The sequence below is a fragment of the Notechis scutatus genome, chromosome 9 (genome assembly GCF_049901735.1).
Source record: "Notechis scutatus isolate UNSWTSFEM ecotype Mainland chromosome 9, rNotScu1.2, whole genome shotgun sequence".
In the NCBI taxonomy this organism is placed as follows: domain Eukaryota; kingdom Metazoa; phylum Chordata; class Lepidosauria; order Squamata; family Elapidae; genus Notechis; species Notechis scutatus.
The window spans coordinates 810,236-823,117 of record NC_142017.1 but is presented as its reverse complement, the minus strand read 5'-3'; the positions used below and the strand labels follow the sequence as shown (position 1 = coordinate 823,117).

General features: G+C 42.5%; 1 protein-coding gene across 3 annotated transcripts in view; it reads right to left on the bottom strand.

Annotated features, from left to right (window-relative positions):
- The window catches only part of ANKRD11 (ankyrin repeat domain 11), a 114,111-nt gene that overhangs the window by 79,638 nt on the left and 21,591 nt on the right, over positions 1-12,882 (bottom strand). The window contains exons 3-5 of one of the 3 annotated variants that reach the window (XM_087971351.1): positions 8,917-9,074; positions 6,716-6,923; positions 5,538-5,742 (exon numbers count right to left, since the gene is read on the bottom strand). The exons of the other annotated variants lie outside the window; for them this stretch is intronic. The gene's annotated coding sequence lies outside the window, so the exon portion shown is untranslated. The remainder of the gene's footprint in view (positions 1-5,537; positions 5,743-6,715; positions 6,924-8,916; positions 9,075-12,882) is intronic. 3 annotated transcript variants of the gene reach the window in all.

Here is a 12,882-nt window from a genome sequence, read left to right as displayed (position 1 = left end):
TCCAGTTAAGGAACTCCAAGAGAGCATTTCTCTTTTTAGCAGCATTGTCAGCTTGGAAGTCATATTCTTGGAGTCTCTTTCTTTGGAGGTTGTTACTTGGAACGCTGACAAGCATCACACTGCTGACTGATGTTTAATGTGTGTTCACTAAAAACACTCCGATCTTTTTCATTTCTACTAACTGCCATACCAGGTTCCCGCCAGCCTTACAGTTTTCCTACTCAAGATGCAAAGCTTTTACACTTTCCCTGTTACATGCCATCCTATTCGCTTCAACCTACTGCTCAAGGCTGCCCCTATTTTGTCCCTTCATCTCTTTTTCATCCAAATAATAGTCTTGAACAGCACAAGGCCCATGATGATAATAGCCCTGTGCTACTGCTGCTACTACTACTTTGAATGACTGCTTTGAATTTTCTAGATTTTCCTCTTCCCATTTTTACAAACAGGCATTACATTTGTTACGTACCAGTCCTTTAGCACTTCAGTTATGATCTCCCCAAAATATTAGCAATTTCCAACATCCCTAGAATGTTACTCATCAGGATTTGGAGATATTTAAAGTAAAAAGATATTGTTTAACCAAGCCGCTATCTATTAGCCTCAATCCTAGCTCTGTATAATTTCTTGTTAGCACACATACTTGTTGCTTGATGACTTCTTTCCTCATCCTGTGTCTTTTTTATGTTCGATTCTTTGCTAAACTTTCTGTGCAGCTAAATTGCTTTGTTGTGCTAGCTTCTTGTTTTTGGTTTGTTTTCTGACCGGAACTGTTTGCATCAGTGCTTCCAATATCTCATATTTAGCCAGTCTTACTTTGAGCTCCTTTTCTCATTAGTTTCTTCTGCTAATTAATTGTCACAAAGTTGAGTGAGAAAGCTAATATTCTAGCAGGCAAAAATTTAAATTCAAAATGATATTTAGACAATTGGGCTGAAAATAAGAGAGGACGAGGGTGGTGTACTGCTTTAAGCCCTGCTTTAGATTCTGAAAAGCTGCTTTCTAGCACACAGATGCAGAAGCAGGAGCAATCCTGCGATCCTGGAAAAGGGCCCTGCCCTACTAGCAGATCTCCCAGTAACTATTTTGAATTGAATCTGAAGCATTATTCAACCTTGTGATAAATGACAGCTATAAATACTGACATATGTATATATTATTTAACAGAGAGTAGTGGTCTCTCTATCTCTAAGCAAGCCAAGGCAAGTGGTTGTTTTTCTGGAAGGCATTTTCTATCAATATTATGACCGAAATAACTTATTACAAGTTCTAGATTTAAATCACTATTGTTCAGATAGTCCAAATGGGAAATTGTACATCTCCCACCAAAACATGGAACATATACAGCTAGCTCTACATTAAAAGCCTCAGAGGCAATTCTGAATTCACAATATAATTGCTTAAGCAAATGGTAGTTTTCAGGGGGGAAATTATTAAAAATTATTGCTACAGTGTTAAGTTTTCAGTCTATTTCAGACTAAATATGAATTAAAATCAAATTCAGGAAGAGGTAAATTCATTCCATGCACGCCTCAAAATACCCAAAGCTTCTGGTTCAGTTTGGGTCAGGCTGCCCAAATAAGCTCTGCCACTCACAGGGTGTGGACCTCTCAGATCAAGCGTGCTGAAATATTCACCATTTTCCTCAGAATTTTCCCCAGATGCCCAGGATTGGAACAGCTTCAGAAGTTGAACAGTCTACAGACTGTTGTGTTGTATAATCAAAGTTCGGAGACTTCAACTCAACTAAAAGGCCTATTCCACAAAGGATTTGATTTTAAAAGTTTCCTTCTGCATAATATAAATAAAATAGGCTGGGTTTCTTTTTGCTAAATAAACAATTGACAAGGATGTTAAATAACTCAAAATAATCAGAATAGCTTTAAGCACTGTAGAATATTGCTATATTCAGGTCAATTTTTCCTTCATGAATGAAATGGTTTTACTCAGACCTTCAACTGAAAACACTACAGCAATTATGCATGGCAAAATTAGCCAATCAAACATTTCTATGTCAGAGTTAACAATTTAAAAGTTTTAAAACACTGGTAAATATTAGCAATGTGTTCTATACTAGGTCAGTTAGGTGCACACGCAGGCATGCACACACAAAATTTATTTAATACAACGGAAAAGACATCTTTACAGCTGTAAGCTTGAAAGAGAAGAATATAATTACAATTCTGAGCATGAAATGAGCAACCCTTTTACAAGCCTAAACTAACTCCGTTTTCCCCAGCTGTAATGAATCAAACAAGGCAGAGTTAAGTAACAACAGAAAGCTGGGAACTGGCATTCTTGATGCTTTCAACCTAATAATTGTGTAGCACCTGGATCCGCAAGGGATGCACAGAATTGTAACAACTTCAGATGTTCAGGGGATGTGGCTGACTCTTTGATCTCCATGGAACCCAGGACCTCAGACAATGCATCTGTGTATCGGATGGGTTACTGATCAGGGCGTGGACCTGAGGGGATTTACAAAAGCTAGCATTAAACTGCAGCTGGAAGGGAAGAGAACCAAGCCTCCTCAAACTGCAGACATGAACCAAACACGCTGGGAATGTGTGGCTTTTTATCTATTTGTGAAAATATCCAAAGGGAAATCTATGCACTCTTCATTTTTCAGAAGAAATTCTAATATATGTGTGCCCCCAAAAAAAAATAGACCTGGCTCTCCTGAACTCACAGCTACTGCTGGATCACTAGACTGAGGCCATACCTAGAATGCTTCACCTAGTGTGCCAGTATTACCCTCCTACAACACCTTGGAGACATCATCCACTCCCGAATCACTTCACAAGTGGACCCATGCAATATGCAGTATACAAATGAAATAAATCCAGCTATCCATAAATTAATTGTACTGTACATTACAAGTGCTGGTTTTTTGGTTTTCTATACGGCCCATCTCACCTGCTTAACTCTGGGCAATTTATAAATAAAACCACATAACCCTATAAAAATGACATAGTTGGAAAACAATGAAATACAGATTTAAAACAAAATTAAGAATTAAACTATCAAAAAAATTAAAAAGGGAAAGGAGCACCTTCAAGCTGCCAGCCACCTCCAGGGTTGCAGGCCACTCCTAGACTCCCATGCCAGTTGGCAGAGCCAGGTTTTGGCACTCTTTTGGAAGGCAGGAAGCGTGGGACCCTGCCTCACCTCGGCGGGCACGTTCTGGAGTGCCGGATCAAAAGAAGAAGAGGTTCTCTTCCTAGACCCCCCCCCCCAGTGAAAACCCTTTAACCCTCAGGGTCCACAGCATACCCTCCCTTCCTGACCAGGGGAATGTGTGGCTTGATGAAGTAAGGGACAAGGCGGTTCCTCCTGTAACACCCTATGCAGCATGGCACCAGGATATATCAAGACCACTTTGGCAAGCATGAATATGCTCGTTTTGAGAGAAGACCTGTTAAAAGTCTGGTCTCCATGTCAAGTTCAAGGAGACTTGGACCAGGAAAGAGGTCTTCTTGGCAGCTATCCTTACATCATGAAATAGATTCCCTAGTAGATAGGCCTGGCCCCCTAAGATAATAAGGCATTTACTATGATACTTTGTTTTTAAGGAATGATAGGTTCTTTTTTGGTTTGCTTATATTCTACCTAGGGTGGGTTCAGAAACGTAAAATATAAATAAATGTAAATATGAATAAGTACAATCTTATGGAATCCTTCTTGCCCTGTTTCTTGGCTGAAAAAGTTCCATAGTAGATTACACAGTACAGTAATAATCATCAGTAATTATCCTCAGCAATAAGACACTCCATGCCGAGGCAGGTATACTCTAAAAGACACAAACAGAATTGTGGAGGCATGCAAAATGTTCAAGCGCAAAATACCGTTTTATGTTTGAAATGTACTGTTTCAAACCTTCTGCAGAAATTTCAAGTTCAAAATTATTGTAGAGTAGAGTAGAATTGAATTCTTTATTGGCCAAGTGTGATTGGACACACAAGGAATTTGTCTTTATGATATTTATGATATATTTATATTGTATATGGTTTGTTTTTATTTATTGTTCGTATTGATCCTGGTTTGCTTCCCAAAGAGATGAGATGGGCAGCCATATAACTTTGAGAAATAAATGAATGAATGATATTTCCAGGATAATCGAAACAGACACTTAGCAATTCAACAAAACTGAAAACCTCTGAAAAGAATTTTTATAATTTCATTAACAGCATATGATTCAGGCAGTAGGGGCTTTTTCCTCTTCATTCTGGGCCTTTTCAGATAGTAGCACTTTCAACAATCTTTTGAATTAAGTTCTTTTGCTAAATTCCTTTATAAGAATTAATACAATAATTTGATTACTACATAAACTCCACCTGATACCTCCTCCCTGCTCGTGAACATTTATGGCATTTTATATGCTGGACTAATGTATGGATAATTAACAAATAACAAAAATGTCCTTTGGCATGTGAAATTTATACTAGATCAACACAAGCACCAACTTATTATCTTTGTATAAACTTTAACCTTTTGATTCTAATCTTGATTGTCCTGAAAAGAACTGTGCATGTCTACATCCAGTCTCCTATACCAGGGGTCACCAACATTTTGGACCTCAGGGACCACCAAACTCATATTTTTAGATCCCAGGGACCACTAACTGGTTCTGTGGGCCTGGCCTAATTTGTGGGTGTGGCTTGTGGTCATGTGACTGGCTGGGCATGGCTTGTATGTAAATATTATAAATATTTATATAAATATTAATTTTTTTATTAAAAAAGAGCAACTTTTACCAAAATCAGGCAAAGCAGGCAGACTTGAGTTGCTCACAGAATCACAGATTCATTCAGAGATCTATCTATCTGCCATTGGCTAGCTCAGTCTGTCATATAAAATTTGCTTGCAAGCAAACTCATAAAACTCACAACACACCATGCATGTAAATATTGAATTTTTATTAAAAAGAGCAACTTTTACCCAAAATCAGGCAAAGCAGGCTGATTGAGTTGCTCGCAGAATCATTCAGTGATCTATCTGCCATCGGCTAGCTCAGTCTCTCAAAATTTGCTTGCTGTGAATCTGCACTGAATTTGCTTGCAAGCAAACCTTCAGTCCTAAGGGAGGTTCGGCTGTGCTGAGCCGAAGATCTAAAGACTGGCTAGAAAGCAAGAAATCCAACCATTTCCTGCTTCCTAGCTAATCTAAATCTCCCGGCACAGCAGAACAGATGATGGTCGGAAAAAGGAAAAATAGCAATTTAGCAGGCAAATTTACCGGGTAAGGAGTGAGAGGGCAGGGAGGTGGGCCATGTGGGCGACGCAGCCTTGTGTTTCTGCACAGCCTGGATTAATTGCTTTGTGGGGGTGCTCTGGGGGTGAGATTTCTCTGCGGCCCACCAAAATTTTCTCACAGCTCACCAGTGGGCCGCAGCCCACCAGTTGGCGACCGCTGTCTTATACAATCTGCTTTTCAGTCAGGGTACTACTGATCTCATTGGGTCCTATCCACTGCTACACTGAGTAACTTGTTTGTCATATAATCCCCAACCCTGTTTGGAGAGACATGGAGGTGCTCACCTATTTATCAGGATGGGTGCTGAGCTGACATTCTTTAGGTCTCCAAGTAATGCTTGCTTTTATACTTTCCTTGCTGCTGTGTGGAAACCAATCCAGAATCTGTATCATCGTGAAGCAAGACACTCCTTGGTGACTTTCTCCCACCTATAGGAAAATAGAGGCTCCCCTGCCCCCAAGCCAAATCCTTTCCACCGAATTAGCCAATCTGATTTAAATGAAGAAAGAAGAATCTTTGCAAATTGATAATATTTAGATTTGCAGTACTTCAACATTACATGTTACTCACAATATATCATTGCTTGTTTATGGTTGGACATTTCTAAATTGTTTAAACACAAACAGATTTCAAACCAGCCTTTAAGAAACCCAATTTTCCTTCTAACCTATAAGCAGGTTTGTGTTTGCCAAAATATTAGCTGCTTGTAAGTTTCATCCTTTACATTTGCTAATTCTGCTACAGCTCTTTAGACATGTTTGGGCCTGTGAATAAGAAGTTTTAATCATGCTATATTTTACAGAGCTTTACTGGCAAATTCTTCATTGTTATTACTTTCAGTACTGAACAACCTTCTGATTTCACTGCTCTAATTGGCCTTCTTAGATTAAACTGAACTTTCAGACAAAACCGAAGGGAAGGCTTATGAAGGATGATATAAGAGCAGCAAAGATAATTTTATTTCCAGTATGAGCTCAAAATCAACCACAACATGATAAAAATTACAGATGATGGCTACCAAATGCAGACAGTTCTTTAAATTGCTAGGCAAACCAGCATAGTGCTGAGAATGTCAGCTTAAGACCAGAGAATCCTAGGAATCCTATGACTGCCCCCCCCCCTATGGAGCCAGTCACAGGGCTGTTGTGAGGACAGAACAGGCATGTGTTTGACCTTGAACTACTTTGAGGAAATTCCAAGTAAATGAAACAAATATACATAGCAAATCCAAGCTTAACTTTATATACTGGTAGTCCATTTTTGTCAACCATGTTTACAGGCACAATTATCTCTCTAAAAATGTGACAGTGTTACATTTGATTTAAATATCAATAAATTTGAGTAGCTAGAAAAACAACAGCTGCAAATAGTGCCTTCTTTTTATATTTATTTGAGCATATTAGTAGTTCTAATAATGTAACAATTAAGAAACGCACTGAAATTATGATGAACCAAAGCATACCAGAGTGCAATGATTTAAAGCGATTGATTGCAAGGACCCCCCTGGAGAATCTTGGCTGCTTATCAAGGGCTCTCCGTGAAGAGGGCAACGATCACAGGCCATTTCCATGTCATGGCTGACCCCATCTTCTGTAAAAGGCAACTGGACTGAGAATGAAGATTTACTTCATGCCGGAAAACAGGGAGACAAGAAAGGCTCTCATCTGAAACTTTAAAAAGAACAGCTCAGAATAAAATCATCCTTCTCACTGAAAAATTGGGGGTGGGGGTGGGGTAAAGAGGAATGGTCAGTTTCTGAATCCATTTGCTCTGTGGTACAACTATAAAGCATTAAAACAAGTAGAATGTATCACAATGCAGCTTGCATTAAAGAAAAGTTAAAAGCTTTCCTGTGAAAAACAAATACAGGATATTGGCAAGACTGCAAGAATGAGGTTTAAAAAAAACACTTAAGTACAACAAATGGATTTTATTCTGTTTGTACAACACAGAGAGGAAGTCTATTTCTTAAAAGGCTGCAAGAGTAAGAGAATATTGCCAGAGAATAACCAGAACTGTTAAGAACACTGAACAATCATGTTAAGTAAGATCAAGTAAAGTTAGTTATAGCCGAATTGAAAAGGGATATGGCATCCTTTCCTAGTTTGGCCATGAAGTCTAATATATTGAGAAAGAATCAGATTGGGAAAGACTGAATATATTAATTGAAATATTCTCAATTATCTCGCTTAGGAGATAATAATGGGAGAGATTCACCAATGAAGCATTCCATGCTCATTGGAGCCAACAACAGTCAGTCGGCACCACATTTAGGAATCTTACATTTTTCCCCCTGTCTGCTGAAGTGCCAAACTGATGCTCTCCTTTGCTGCAAGATAAGGCAATTCTCTTCCTTGGCTATGGCTCCTTTCCATCAGGCAGATCTTTCTTTGTGTGTCATCTCTACGAATCTCGCATTCATTTGGGGCCCCACCCGTCTAACTTCATGCACTTCATGTATTTCTTGGAGGAAGAATTCATTATTTTCACTTTCTTTCAGAATTGAGCAAAGGGCCGAGCTCCACCCTGAATCATATACAAAAAGGCAGGTAAAATTAGAAATAGTTGATGTTATTTTAGAGTTTTAATGGAACATCTTTTCTGGGAATCAGAGGCCACTCACTAGTGCCTGCAAAAAATGGTCACTCCTGGTCCTCAGTATCTAGCCTTTGTATATAGAATATCTTTCACAGCACTGATTCTTTGTCTCAAGAAAAAGCAACTGCACTCAGATATGAAAAAGAAACTGTCAATCACTCCATCCTCTTCCTGAAAGCCCCGGAGACTAATTTGCATTTCTAGTTTGCAATAAACAGAAGATACCCCCAATATTTTAGAGTATACCATCTATAATTTGTATCATCAGTGGCAGGAGATGGAACTGATTGAACCAGAAGTGTGTTTTACCCCAAGCTTTGACATTATATGTTTGCTTTTACAATAAGGCAATGAGCAGCTACACTGCTTCAGTGACTCCATCCAGCCACCTCATTCTGCCGTCCCCTTCTTCTTCTTCGTCCTCTTTTGCCCTCAATCGTTCCCAGCACTAGGCTCTTCTCCAGGGAGTCCTTCCTTCTCATTAGGTGGCCAAAATATTTGAGTTTTATTTAGTTTTAGTAATATTACTCTATCCCCCTTCCCCTTTTTAATATATAACTCAAGATGGCAAATACACCTACAATTCCTTACTCCTATTTTCCTCACAACAACAACCCTACAAGGGCTGAAAGAGGGACCCACCCAAAGTCACCCAGCTGGCTTTCATGCCTAAGGCGGGACTAGAACTCATCTTGGTTTCTAGGCCAGCAAACTGGCTCATTACTAGCATAATCACAAGAACAGCTGTCACAGACTTTACTTTAAAGGAACCATCCTCTTGCTGCATTAAATACTTGGTGGGGTGTATTCATTACCCAAGTTGGCATATTGTGGAAAAAGATGCAGCTACAATTTTAAGCACATTTGTGAGGCAACAAGCCCCAATGAACCGATGGACCTCACTCCTGAGTAAATAAATATGAGTACACTATAAAGGCATTTAACATCACAAAACACAGCATTGTACATTCTGTTGGGTTTTCAGAATAAAAGGACTGATTTATACACTTCAATATAACCACCAGCAAAAGATCACTCCGCCATTAGAATGGGCGCTGGTCTTACCTGAGACGCCCCTTCTATATATGCTGCTAGAGAGTCTGAGCTAGGGAAAACTCCTCCTCCTTCGTCATAGGGGCTGACTCTGTCAAGCTGATAAGACCTGCCTCTGTTGCCATGGCACCCAGCTTTCGGCAAAGTAACTTGACAGGTGTGACGTGTCTCTGAAAAACAGAAAAAATGAGAAGGACCCCTCTCAACCCCGACCAGACGTATCCAGCATGGGACTGGACTCTCTAGCAGCGTGTATAGAAGGGAGTCTCAGGTAAGACCAATGCCCATTCTCCTCCACGCTGCTGTGAGAGTCCAGGCTAGGGACATACCAAAGCCAGTGTCTCTTAGGGAGGGTCTAAGTCTGGTCCACATCCTCAGAATCCGGAAGTACTTTTTGGAGCACCCTCCTGCCAAATGCAGCCTCTGCAGAGGCGAAGGTGTCCAGTCGATAGTGCTGGATAAATGGAGAGGGTGGCGCCCAAGCTGCCACCCTGCAAATTTCCTCTGTGGTGGCCCAGGCAGCTGATGTGGCTGCACTCCTGGTTGAGTGAGCCGTCAACTGGGAACTGGGAGAGATCGAGTCTCGTAGGCCGTAGTGATACAAGCCCTTACCCATCTGCCCATCGTGGACGGGGAAGCCTTGTTCCCTAAAGAAGCAGGCTGGAAGGACACAAACATACCTTCCGTCTTATGAAATGTTGAAGTCCTTTTAATATAATATGTGGAGAGCCCTCCGCACGTCTAGCATGTGCCACTTCCGTTCCAGCTCATGGTGAGGATTAGGGCAGAAGTCTGGGAGGACTAGTTCATGTGCCCTGTGGAACCATGAGTTGAGTTTTGGAATGAAGTTGGGGTCTAAGCGTAGCACCACTCTATTCTGGTGGAAGATGCAGAAGTCCTGTCTTACAGAAAGAGCTTCTTACTCCGAAACCCTCCTGGCCAACATGATAGCCACCAGGAAGGCCACCTTGAGAGTCAGGAAGTAGAGATCTACCGACCTCAAAGGTTCAAAAGGAGTTCCCGTAAGGACCTGGAGTACCTTCATGAAATCCCAAGTAGGATATCTATGGACCACTGGTGGATGCAGGTTTGAGGCTCCCTTCAAAAACTTACGTACAACCAGATGGTGAAAAAGAGAGTCAAATCCCAAGACAATACCATAGACAAGGCAGCCCTCTGTCCAGATCCTCCTGGAGGAACTTCAGCACATCTGCCACTGCAGCTGAAGATGAACGCCGGTTAGTCTTAGAGCACCAAACACAGAAGGGCCTCCAGGTAGCATCATAAATACGATTAGTAGATCATCTTATAGATGCCTGAATGGTCTTTATCACTTTAGATGACAGGTTGTCCTTCCTCAGCAATCTCCATTCAAAGGAAGAACCTCTCCAACTGAGCGTTCTGTGGGGTGGCGAACAGATCCACTAATGGTGGACCGAACCTCTCCATCAACTCCCTGAACAAGGACGAAGACACCATTCCGAGTGATCGACCCTGGTTCGACTGAGCCAGTCTGCTTGAATGTTGTCGACCCCCGAAATGTGTTCTGCCCTGAGGGACAGAAGGTGCCTCTCCACCCAAAGTCCCAAGTATTTGGCCTCCTGCATCAAGGACCTGGACCGGGTCTCCCCTTGTCTGTTGATATGGGCCTTGGCGGCCACATTGTCTGTCATTATCAATACATGATACCCTGTCACCTTTTCCTGAGCTGTCTCAGAGCTAGGTGGACAGCCCTAAGCTCCACCAATTGATTGGGTGAATACTGTCTGCCTGTGACCACCAACCCTGGGCTATCTCGGTTTGAAAATGCACCCCGCAACTGTAAAGACTGGCATCTGTGGTGTCTTTTTGGCTCTTTGAAAAGATGGCCCCTGCTGAAGGCCCAGGACAGCCACCACCAGAAATATTGTAAGACCAGTGGAGGAACCTGGACTCTGATCGATGAATGACCAGTGCCTGCCCGTTGGAATGGCAACAGGAACCACTGCAGAGTCCGGGAATGAAGTGGGGCCCACAGGACTATGGCTATACAGACGACCATCTTTCCCAGGAGTTGAGACAGCAGGGATAGTGGAACCATATGCTGATGCCTTATTTGATTCGCTAAGGCCTGTAGACTCTCTTGTCTGTTCAGAGAAAGGAAAACTTTGTGGGAGATCATGTCTATGACTGCCACTAGATGTAAAAGGCGGGTGGTCGGGAAAAGATTACTCTTTCCGACATGCTCCTGCAGAATCTGAATTGTGGTTCGAAAGTTGGAGATGAGGGGCAAGGATGATTGTATCAGTGTATCGTCTAAATAGCACTGGACTCTCACAGGCAGTGTGCGCAGGAACACTGCCAATGCCGCCAGAATCTTTGTAAATAGTTTGGGGGCCAATGAAAGGCCAAACGGCAGAGCACAATATTGGTAATGTCTGTTGTCGTAACAAAACTGAAGAAACTGGCAATGATGGAGCCAGATTGGGACATGGAGACATGCCTCCGTGAGATCTATAGATGAGAGGAGCTCGTCCTCCTGGATGCTCTTCAGAATAGTCTGGAGGAACTGCATCTTGAAGCACCTTTAAGAAATGAATTTGTTCAGGGACTTGAGGTTGAGAATCACCCTCCACCCCCCTGAAGCCTTTGGGATTACAAAGAACTGGGAATAGAACCCCAGCCCCCGTTGGTCCTCTGGAACTGCCTGGATAGCTTTGATATCCACCAGGTGTTGAATGGCAGATTCCATGAGGACCCGTTTGGATCTGTCCCGCAAGATGGAGCAGCAAACAAAGAACCTCGGAGGAGGGGAGAGGAACTTGAGATGAAGGCCCGACATTGCTGTCCGGAGAACCCAGGCGTCTGATGTTGTTTCCTCCCATCGCGATGCAAAGAACGCCAGGCGACCTCCGATGGGAGAAGGAAGGCAGTCATTTGGAGCACCGGAAAGAACAGATCCTTCCGCCTTGAAAGAGCTATTTATTGGGATATTATTGTTGCTTGCCCGATCAGTCAGGTTGTTGTTCCTGTTGAGGGGGAAAAGCCCTCTGCCCACAAGGAAAACAGATGTTGGAATCCAGATGAAAGAAAGATGGTCGGAAGTAAGATTTCTGCCAGGATTCCGACTGCCTGAAAAATGATGGCAGAATCTTCTTTCTGTCCCTGGATTCCACGAGAAATGGGCATCACCAAAAAGACTATTGCCCGAGCACGGGGAGGAAGCTAGCTTACATTTCCATCGCGAGTCTGCTTGCCAATTCCAGAGCCACATAAGACATCGTGCGGCCACCAAACACACCATCGCTTTAGCAGCAAATTTTGCAGAATTCAGGGTAGCGTCTGCTGTGAGCTCCGCTGCTGTGATAATTTTATTTATATCCTGATGGGAGCGGGTATCACCTGGTGGCAGATTATCCTGTAACTGACGTAGCGAAAGCAGTGACGCCCTTGTGAAGAAGTAGGCTGCGGTGGAGGCTCGGACCACCCAGGCCGCAGCCTGATGAATTAGTTTAAGAGTCTGCTCTGACTGCTTGTCATCAGCCTTTAGCATGTCTTCAGGCTCTGTTGGTGTTCCAGGTGTGGAGACAGAAGCAACCACAGGGGCATCTACAGATGGAACTTGAAGGGCCTTGGCTAATCTAGGATCCATGTTATAAAATCGTCTATCATTAGATGTGGGACCAGGCCCCGAACCAGGAGCAGTACACTGTTCGTGCACCAGGTCCAGAAACAGCTTGGGTGATGGAAGAACCTCAGTTTGAACTGTCGGGTTAGAAAACAAGGAATTGCCCTGGGGCTTAGGTTCCCCAAGAGGGTTCCACTGTAATTTCATCCAGAGCCAACTGAGCAGTATTTTGGGAAAAAAGAGACTTGAACAAGGAGTGTCGGAAGAGACCTATAAAGGTCAGTTGCTCAGGCTTTAAATCCTCATCCTCTGAAAAATTGGAGTCTCGAACCTCCCCTTCCTCCTCCTCAGACACAGAGGAGTGGCTCTAG